We start from the raw sequence: 11,205 nt of genomic DNA, 5'->3' as shown, positions 1-11,205 counted from the left end.
GCTACTAATGGCTCATGAGAAATTGAGGCCTGAGGTCCCGTGACCCACAATGAACTGAATCCTGCCAACAACCACCTGAATGAGCTTGGAAATAGATTCATACCTAATTGAACCTTAAGGTGATTGCAGCCCCAGCTGACATCTTGATGGCAGACGTACAAGAGATCCAAAGACACAGGACCTGCGAGGCTGTGCTTCCATATAAACTGTGAGACAATAAACGATGTTTTAAATCACCAGGAATGTGTTGTACAGCAATAGATAAATAATATAGTACCCAGTATACTCCCAATAGATTATTTTTCTGTTCAAATTTACCTTAGTTAAATTAACTTAAATTAATTTCTGCAAACTAGAACCTTGACTGATTATAAATAGTCACTATAGTTTGCTTAGTGACATTTCAGCTCCATATTTTTTATATTACTGAGTCAACTGTAATATTCACTTGAGTATTTTCTCAGAAATGGTGTGTGTGTGATAGATTCTGTAACTCTCTTCTTCTTGAGTGTTTTCAAATGCAAACTACATTAAGAAATGCACCACCAAGAAATGAAATAAAATACATTTCTTATTGTGCGGTGGGATTGGAATCAGTTCCACCCAAGCCACATGGTTATTACACATTAGAGGAGGGGTTAGTGAGGACACAATTACAATACCACACAGTGATTTTAGAAGGCATCTGTGTTTGTCCCAAAATACCCACTTTAATGGATGATGAAGTCATTGAGCATTTCATAAAATTAATATAGGTTATGAATGACCTTGACTTACCACCATTCCTTCTGAATGTTTGACCCCTTCTAGAACAATTATTAGAGCAGAGGTCACAATCTGGTAGACCACAGATGGGTTTTGTTAGGACCACACATTGTTGGTCTGCATAATAATTTTAAAATTTTGAATAAGTTGCCAATATTTTAAAAATCAGGAGATTTTGCATTAAAAAGTACAGATTTCTGGCTTCCCTTGAATCAGACATTCTCTCTGGCAGTGCTGAGCACACACTCCCTCGTGGCAACAATAAACTGGAGCTGAGTAGCAGCTGCCTACTTCAGACAAGGCATGCATTTTCCAGGTTTCTACAGACCTCTTTGGACCATTTTGCATGCATAGGTACCCTTTGGCCTCTAGACTAGTTAGTCTGCAATCATTGTCTAAGGCCCTGCTTATGAACTTGCCCACCCACTGTGCACATGCACTCAATATGGTAACAATTGAGCTTACCCAGTACTGCCCCTGGACTCCATATGGCAAATATGCTGTAAATTGTGGCTAAGAAATAGCTGCTTGTTCAAGAGCTACTTTTCAGAAATTCCTCTGCAGAGTCCATATGCACATAAAACTACAGAAAATGGAAAATTATTCTTTTGTCTTCATTAAGGACTAAAAGATCTAATAAGATGATAGTTTTAATTGGCAGATTTGAATCCTGGACTTGTTAAGTGTGAGTAGAAAAATATCATTAGTAAAATAAAGCAAATGTAATATGCTTCATTACACCTCCACGTGCAGTGTAATATCACCCTTGCTGCCTTCAACAGACAGTAACCTAGGCCTAAGCCAATCAGAAAATAACATTTCCTAGAAATACAGGTTATAGCACAATAACTTTACTGGGCTGTTAACTTAGATTTTCGAGGTATACGAGATTCTAGAATTAAACTATTCAGTGTACTTATTTTTAGATGAGGAAATGAAGTCCCTAAGAGGTGATGTGAATTGGCCAAGGACATGTAGCTGTCTAGAGGTAGATTGAAACCATAGCTGAGTCTCCACGCTCTGCCTCTTTTATTTAAATTCATTATGTTGCCTTTAAAAATGAATATCTTTCTTAGAGTTATTTTGCATTCATCATTCTCTTACAACTACTATTATTTATATTATTTTACAACCCAACTCCATTCCTGCCCTGTTTACCATATAATATTTCCGGATTGTATGCCTCCCTAATCCAAACTCAAGATATATATTGTTAATTTTGCTCATTTTATGACTATGCCAGTCAGGACTCTTCTAATCACTAGAAGCAGAAAACCAATGAAACTGTCCTTGGCCAACAAGTTTTCGTTTTTTTTTTTTTTTTCCACTCAGACGTCTGTTGGTGTTGACTTCAAGCACTGCTAAATGCAGGGCCAATGATGTCATCAGATTTCTTGATCTGCTCATCTCTGTCCTCTGGGTGTATTGGACTACTTCTGGAGCAGACAACTTTCTCTAGACATCTGGGGAAGATAGGTGCCAGCAGTACCACAGGTCATAATCAGTTTAGTAGCCACGTGGAGAGAAGTTTCTTCACTCAAAATTTGTACCTTGAGCTCAGAGAGAGACTCTGATTGGCCCTTCATGTGTCCTGCGTCTGTCCCTTATACCAATTTCTCTGTTCAGAAGAATATGCTACTGTTATAGGTTCAGATTGGATCTTTATTTCACTCATTAGGAGAGAGAATGAGTTACTATGATGAAGGGCCCTCGCTAGTATCACATGGAACTGGAGGGTAGGGGGCTGTTCCTTAAAACAAAGGTCTGGAAAACGACAGGGGTGCTGCTAAAAGAAGGGATATGGAAAAGAGTATTGGGTGTTTACAAATAATACCTGTCAGAGTCTGCTAAAGCAGTCAAGCAGACAGTGTTGTTGCACTCAGTATGATTGTGTTTAGGAAACAGAGTAAGATCCTGCTCAATTCCTATAGAGTCAGGAGATAGATGTTGTCGGGTTCCAGAGAGTGTATCCAATGATGGCAGCAATAGTTACTTACGTGAGGAAACTAAGAGTGCTCTAAGAGAGATGTAAAGCTGAGTGAGTCAAGGGTGGGGAGGAGATGAGGGTAAGGAAGTTGAAGATCAAGCACGGGGATGCTTTAATGAGATTTGCACAAAGCCAGCTTTGTTGTTTGTTGGTCTTACTGTGACAGCAGTAACTTATCCTACAAATAGATTCTTAAGTTGTTTCAAAACTCTTGACAAATAACACCCCATATTTATAGATGCCAGACTTAGAGCAATTGCTGGGGCAAAGTGTAAATTGGTTTAAACTTTCTAAAGTTTACAACATGTATGCCCTTGGACTTAGCTATTCCCCTTCTCAGAATTTATCCTATGAAATATTTATACAGAAGATGTTGCCATAAGCTGTTAGTTTTTTTTAAATTATTATTTTATTTTTATTTTTATTTTAGACGGAGTCTCACTCTGTCACCCAGGCTGGAGTGCAATGGCATGATCTCGGCTCACTGCAAGCTCCGCCTCCATGGTTCACACCATTCTCCTGCCTCAGTCTCCAGAGTAGCTGGGACTACAGGCGCCCACCGTCACGCCTGGCTAATTTTTTTGTGTTTTTCAGTAGAAACGGGGTTTCACCACGTTAGCCAGGATGGTCTCGATCTCCTGACCTCATGATCCATCTGCCTTGGCCTCCCAAATTACTGGGATTACAGGTGTGAGCCACCATGCCCGGCCGCTGTTAGTTTTTATTGCAAGTAGTTAAAAGATGAAAACAACCTAAATGTCTCATGGTATCAGATCGAATAAGCAAAGAACTGCAAATACAAAGGAATACATTGCAGGCATTTAAAATGCTGTTGTAAAAGACTAAAGAAATGGAAATTTGTTAATATATTGTTACATGAAAAAACTTCTGAAATGGTATAATATTAACTTTCATTATGCTCAGTTATATATCAGACAATTATATTATCTGACTTAATCCTTACAATTCTATATGGTAGGTATTATCACTTTCCCCCTATGACTTGATTTCTCCAAGCGTAATTTCCTTATCCATAAGTGGCATATGGTTTTGAAAGTCAGCTGGCAGTCTACGCCTGGAGTCAGAGCTGGCTCTCTTACTTCCTATTTTTGTGACTTTGGACAAATGACCTTCACCACAACCTACATTTAGAAAATATGTTCATGTTGCAAATCGTTAAATATATGCACACATAGACACACGATATAAATGAAAATAAAAATTTGCAAACCAATACTTAAATTCTTGCCTTTTTTTTTTTTTTTTTTTTTTTTTTTTGACAGAGTTGGGTGGCTCTGTTGCCCAGACTGGATTGCAGTGGTATGATCTCGGTTTACTGCAACCTTGACCTCCCAGGCTCAGGTCATTCTCCCAACTCAGCCTCCCGAATACTTCGGACTAAAGACATGTGCCACCACACCTGGGAAATTTTTGCATTTTTGCAGAGACTGGGTTTTGCCATGTTGCCCAAGCTGGCCTAGAACTCCTGAGCTCAAGCTATCTGCCTGCCTCAGCATTCCAAGGTGCTGAGATTGCAGGCGTGAGCCTCCATGCCCAGCCTATTGGATGCAATCTGATATTTTCTTTTTCATTCCATTTCATTATAATCTACTTGATTCTATTCCATCCTGCTCCATTTTTAAAAAATAATAATTGCAGCCCACAAAACATAACCCATTAATTGTGTAGTGCTGGTTACTCAGCAGACGTTGGATAAATTTCAGCTATTATTCTTACAGTTATTATTAGTAGTAGTAGTAGCATTAAGATTGTATGAGGCGGTAGAGTCTGTGCCCTTCAAAAATAGAGAATTGACGGATTGAACTTATTTTGATTTTACCATAAGCTTCAGAGTGTAGAAGTAATCCATAAGCAGTGTAGATTGACACAATTAGTATAGATGTAACAGATCTGAGAAAGCAGGTGGGTTTGTTCTGTACTTTGTAATAAATTCAGTTGTCGATGATGGCAGTAAGCTGGAACTTTAGTTTAGAGAGGCAGAGGCAGCCAATATTAAATGAAGTCAGTTAGAAGACTGCATTGGCCAACACACTTCAGAGGTATTAGGACTCTTTCAGTTGCAGGTCATAGAAGCCCAAAACCAGGCTTAATGGAAAAAGAATTACGGGTTTATATGCTGAAAAATCTAGCACATCTACTGGCTTCAGGTATTGGTGGATCCAGGCCCTTAAAAAAGTCCTCAGGAAGCTAATTTTTTTAAAAAAAATTACTGTCTTTTGATTATACTTTACTCCACTGGCTTCACTCTCAGTCAGGTGCTGTCTTAATGATTTCCTCTGGCAACTTCAGCTCCAAATCTAGAAGAAGGAGAAAGTGTGCCCTGCTAAGTGCCAATAAGTGTCTTGGGCCTGGCTCTCTTTGACTTGCATTGTACTCCATCCTGGACCCAATTTCTCTAGCGGGGAAGATACATTTTTGTGATTGGCTAGAGTCCCAGAGCCTTACAGACTGAATGAAAAATAGATGGGTTGCCAAAGGAAATGAGAGTGCTGCTACCAGAAGCAGGGAGAAGCAAGATTAGGAAAACATGGGAGTACAAAAACCAAGAAACGTTTATAGTCAGTAGCAACAGTTCAGGGCTCGACAGAAGATCAGAAGTCCATGTAGGTAAGCAGCAGGTTTCAGAAACCCAGGTAAAGTGAATGGTTATGAGGGGCTAAAATCCAGGTATTAACCACAAACAACTTTGGAGCAGCAATAACAGAAGAATTCAAAACTCCAGTTACCCTTCAGTGCTTTGCTGGCCTGGCATGTGCAGAGACATCTAGTTAGGAGCATCCTCCTTAGACAACAAGGGGAAAAGAGACCTACAGCAAGAGAACTGCACTGAACTAATGAATATTATCGTAATGTCTTTTTTAAAAAGATCCTCAGGCAGCCCTGGGGTGGGTAGTAGTAGTGTTTCCACACACACACACACACACACACACACTGAGGTCACACAGCTAGAAAGTGTTAGAGTCAGTATTTCAGCACAGCTTTTTCTTACCCAAAGCCCATGCTTACTACATCTGCTGGAAATTTTGTTCTTGTATTTTCCTGAATGATGAATTCTGAGCTACACTTTAGAGTGTCCAGATGTATCTTGCGTCTGGGCTCCCATAACACTTAATTCATACCATGACAGCAGAATATTTTAACACAGTACAATAATCAGTTGTTAATATACCTGTCAATGGTCTAAATTTGTTGCTCATGCACCCCAATGGTAAAAAAAAAAAAAAAAAAAAAATCTGAGAATAGCCTCCTGGGTATGTATTTTTATGTTTATATACATTTATGACATAAATATACTCTTCCATATTTATAATACTAATGCTAGTATTAGATGGTAAGCTCATTGAAGGCAATAACTGTATGATTCATCTTTATCTAGAGTTTTGCATGGTACCTGATATGTAGCCACAATAATACGATTTTCCAATAAAAGGTTTTGAACATATACTTTGACATATCACAATGATGTAATTGTCCATTATCGCTAACTACTTGCTGTACGTTATCCCAGAAAAATATAATCTTCCTATTAACTCTAAGTGATAGGCACTACTTTTCACATTTTACAGATGAGAAATATGAATTTACATAATAGTTGACAACACTTGTATTCTAATCCAGTTATTCAGAGCCCCTAAAGATACTGAAGTTAAATACTATGCTAAATTTTTTTAACACATGAAGTGACAATGAGTCAGAATATTGATATTGTTCTGGAAATGTAGAATATAGACTGTTAAAACATTTTTCTTTTCAGACAGGGTTTCGCTCTTTCTCCCAGGCTGGATTGCAGTGGCACTGTCACGACTCACTGCAGACACTCGTCCTCCCTGGCTCAATGGATCTGCCGGTCTCAGCCTTCCGAGTAGCTGGGACCACAGGTGCACACGAGTACACCCGGCTAATTTTTGTATTTTTTTGTAGAGATATGTTTTTGCCATGTTGCCCAGGCTGGTCTCCAACTTCTGGGCTTACCATTCTCCCAACTTGGCCTCCCAAAGTGCTGGGATTACAGGGTTGAACCACTGCATCCCTTAAACACATAATTTCAGTTGTTCCTTAAGTAATCATGTGTTTGAAACATTTTTGTAGTTTTAGGCTTTGCCTTTCTAACTAGATTATAAGGCTCTTAATGTGTGCATAAATTTTTACCATTTTCTATTCCACCTTGCATTGCTCAGATGCTTAACCAGTGTTTTGGGGTGAGTTATTTTTGAGAAAGACCAGGGAAAGGTGTATGTGAGAAAGTGGGCAAGTGTGAGTAGAGAGGTGTCAGGTGGGTGGACGTGGGGTACGTAGCAATGACAGCGGAACGGCTTTCAGCCCACTTTCCACACATCACACACCACAGGCTGCTAAATATCCTAGAAAATTCTTGTTCATCATTGCTTCATTGAAGAGGAGACCTAACTGAAGAGAAAAAATTCTACAGAATATTAGGCACTAAGATTTCACAACTTCACTATCCAACAGTAAGAGTGGCATAGAAGTGATCACTCTGAGTTACTGATGATGTTATTTAAAAGACGAAAATTTCAAATTTAATTCTTAGTAGAAAGCCAAAGGTTTAAATAAATGGAAAGCTGCCAGTAAGGGAATGGTGTCTGCAGTGCTGGCTAACAGTTACACAAAGCAAAAAGTCTTCTTCTTAATGAGATTCAACTTAAACATGGGGAGACACATTGTCCTATTTTAAATGCTACAAAATAATAGATATGACCTGAGAACCAGAAAAAAATATAAATGACATTGCAGTCCAGAAATGAGAGTGTCTTAATTTTCCGACAGCGTTTTTAATTCCCCTCCGCCACTAAATCACCTGTATCAGGCAAGGGCTTGCACCCACATTGTTGGAAATGAACTCACTTACCTACTGTATTTCAAAGGTGTAATGATGGTATAAATTCATTTAGATATAAAATTGAAGAAATTTCCTTATATATACATGCCTCAGAGCAACACAGCTGTGCCCTCTAGTGATCGTTTTCTTCTGTTGTTTTATGAGGAGTCTTGAAAATCATTGTAACAAATTTACTCCGGGTTCCTCTTCTATTTTAGAAATTAGTTTTCTGTGGGGGATGATTGATACTTTGGAAAATAAATGCTACTTTGGCACTGGGTATAGTGGGTGTAAAACAAAGGGTTCTTTATTTTTGTTCCCTGGAGCTCCATTTTCTTCACTTACAAATTCCTTTATAAATTTACTTTACAAAATTGGGCCATGCCTTCAATTTCACCCTAGTCAGTTACCAGGGGTTGGATTGAAGTATAAAGAATACATATATTCAGTATTGCAAATCAGTTGGATCAAGTCAGGGGCAATTTTGTTAAGGAATATTAACCTTCCTTAATACATGTTGTGAAATGTGGTATGGCAAGAACTCTGTTAAAATTTTTCAGTCAAATTTGATCCTTGGCTCAATTTGATTTACCAGGTATACAGGTGTGCATGTCTCAATCCTTTGCTGGGTTGTAAATTCCTTGTGTATAGGTCTTGTATCTTCTAGAGCCTGGCATTTTGCACTGTACTATGTTTTGAAGTGTTCTTCAAATGCAAAAAAAAAAATAAAAAATAAAACATAAAAGAATCAACGGTCTTTAAGTTGCAAGTGCAAAGAAGTTTTTTTTTTCTGGGCCATTTAAGAGAAGGTTATCAATATAATGCCCTGTGTTCCCTGGATATTTTAACATGTGTTTTATAACATTAATATGTTACTCTCACCTAAACCTCAGACTTTATTTCAGTTTTATCAATTGTCCCACTAATGTTCTTTTTTACCAAAGGATTAATTTCAGGATCATGTGTTGCTTTTATTGTTATTTCTCTCAAGGTTCTTCCACTCTAGAAACATTTTTCAGTTTTTTTCCCCACTTTCATGACCTTGATACTTTCAAAGATACCAGCCAGTTATTTTGAAGAACAATCTTCAGCATGGATGTGTCTGAAGTCTTCTCATGATTATATTGAGGTGACACATCATTGGCAGGAATATCACAGAAGTGATGCTGTGTTCTCAATACATCCTGTCAGGTGCACATGATTTTAACGACCCCCATTGCTAATATTTTTCACTTTTATTACTTGATCAGGGTGGTGTCTGCCAGGTTTCTTCACTGTAAAGTTACTCTTTTTCACTGTATAATTTTAGAAGTATTTTGTTGGGAGTCCTTTAAGACTATGTAAATATCCTGCTTTTCATTAAACTTTCAGTTTATTCATTTACTTATATCTCTTAGGGTTCATAGTTTCTATTTTATTCAATAAACCATAATTTCTTAATATCATTATTGATTTTAATGTTCGAAGTTCCCCCAGTTTGGCCAATGAGAACCCCTGCAAGTTGATGTCTTGTGCTTTTGACACGTTCTATTACTTTTTCAGCACAAAAATCAATCATTTTGTACTTTTCCTCCTCCAGCCCTGGAATCTGCCATTTTTTCCAAGAAGTTTCTGCTTCCTTTTAGTAGCGAATAATATTTAGAAATCAGATCTCGGTACTAGGTACTCCTGCTGTTTCTCAGAAAACTAAGCTAAGGAATAGATGTATGCATATGTACACACACACACACACACACAACTGTGTTTATTTCTATATCTATCTATATTTACTGAAATGCGTAAGTTTATTGTCAATAGCTCCAATTTCTGTTCATCACAGAGTTAATTCTAGTTGTCTTTTTTTTTTTTTTTTTGAGACGGAGTCTCGCTCCGTCACCCAGGCTGGAGCGCAGTGGCCGGATCTCAGCTCACTGCAAGCTCCGCCTCCCGAGTTGACGCCATTCTCCTGCCTCAGCCTCGCGAGTAGCTGGGACTACAGGCGCCCGCCTCCTCGCCCGGCTAGTTTTTTTTTTTGTATTTTTTAGTAGAGACGGGGTTTCACCGTGTAGGCCAGGATGGTCTCGATCTCCTGAGCTCGTGATCCGCCCGTCTCGGCCTCCCAAATGCTGGGATTACAGGCTTGAGCCACCGCGCCCGGCCTCTAGTTGTCTTTTTTCCTTTGTTTTAATTCCCCTTTCTGCGAGTGAGAAACTTGGCTCTTATATTCCTTAATATATTCACTTAATCAACTTGCCTAAATGTTGCCAATGAACATTTTTCCTGCCACTCCAAACGGGCATCGACACTCTGTGTCTGGTGGCTTGTATGCCTGTTCACTCTCTTGCTCCAACTCTGAGAGCCTATGCAGGATTTCTCCTATGAATGGATATTCTTTTCACTCAGTTGGCGCTCTGACTTCCCACTGAAGCTGCCACCTCAAGTGGCAGTGTCCTTTCTCTTTTTTGAGACAGAGTCTTGCTCTGTCGCCCAGTTTGGAGTGCAGTGGCATGATCTCGGCTCACTGTAACCTCTGCCTGCTAGGGTTAGAATGATTCTCCTGCCTCAGCCTCCTGAGTAGCTGGGATTACAGGTTGGCGCTGCCACACCCAGCTGATTTTTGTATTTTAGTAGAGTCAGGGTTTTACTGTATTGGTCAGACTGGTCTCGAACTCCTGACCTCAAGTGATCGGCCTGCCTCAACCTTTCAAAGTGCTAGCAAACAGGTGTGAGCCACTGCACCTGGCCCTTTTTCTTCTTATAAGAGTATGTCAGATTGGATTAAGGGCCCACCCTACTTATTAACTAATCATATCTAATAAATTAATGAACAAATGGCATTTAGAAACTAAGATCTGGATGCTAGGTTCTCCTGCAGCTTGGCCATTTTTAAGAAAAATTACCTTTTCCTGATTTGTAGATTCTCAAGTCTTTTAGGGCTCTGTCCTAAGCCCTGCCCTTTTTTTCTCTTTATGACTCTCTTACCCATTGTTATGGTTCATCTAACATTTATGTAACAACTTCCAATGCTGTACCACTTCCAATCTAGACCTTGCTCTTAAGCTTAAGATTTTATATTGCATGCTGCCTAAATCACTCCACTTGGTTGCTTCTCATATTCAAAACCAAATCCTCCCTACTCACTTTTCTGTACCAAAATTGTACCTTCTCCCATCTTTCCTGTCACAGGTAACACAAACCAGATACCTGGCAGTCATACTTGATACTTAATCCTCCTTCAGATATTTTTCCCAAACCATTGTCATGAATTCCCAGATCTTTTGCTCACTTTTTTGTCTTCTTTTCCTCTAGCTGCCACCATCCTAGTCAAAACGACCATTATATCTTGTGGGTTTACTGAAGTTGCCTCTGGCTAGATTGCCCCTTCCAATCTTTTCTTCATAATATCACGAGAATGATTTTTAAATTAACAAAACTTTTTATTATAACAATTTTTAGCCATACCCAAAAGTAGAGAAAATAGTATAATGACTTCCATTTAGCCATCAGCCAGATTCAACAGTTACCAGCATCTTGGCACACTTGCTTGCTTCTTGCTTGTTATATCTGTCTTCTCTCCCTTTTTTCATTCTTCTATCTTTCCTTTTTATTTTTGAGA

The sequence above is a fragment of the Macaca thibetana genome, chromosome 2, assembly GCF_024542745.1.
Source record: "Macaca thibetana thibetana isolate TM-01 chromosome 2, ASM2454274v1, whole genome shotgun sequence".
Taxonomy (NCBI): Eukaryota; Metazoa; Chordata; class Mammalia; order Primates; family Cercopithecidae; genus Macaca; species Macaca thibetana.
This window is presented reverse-complemented; position numbering follows the sequence as displayed.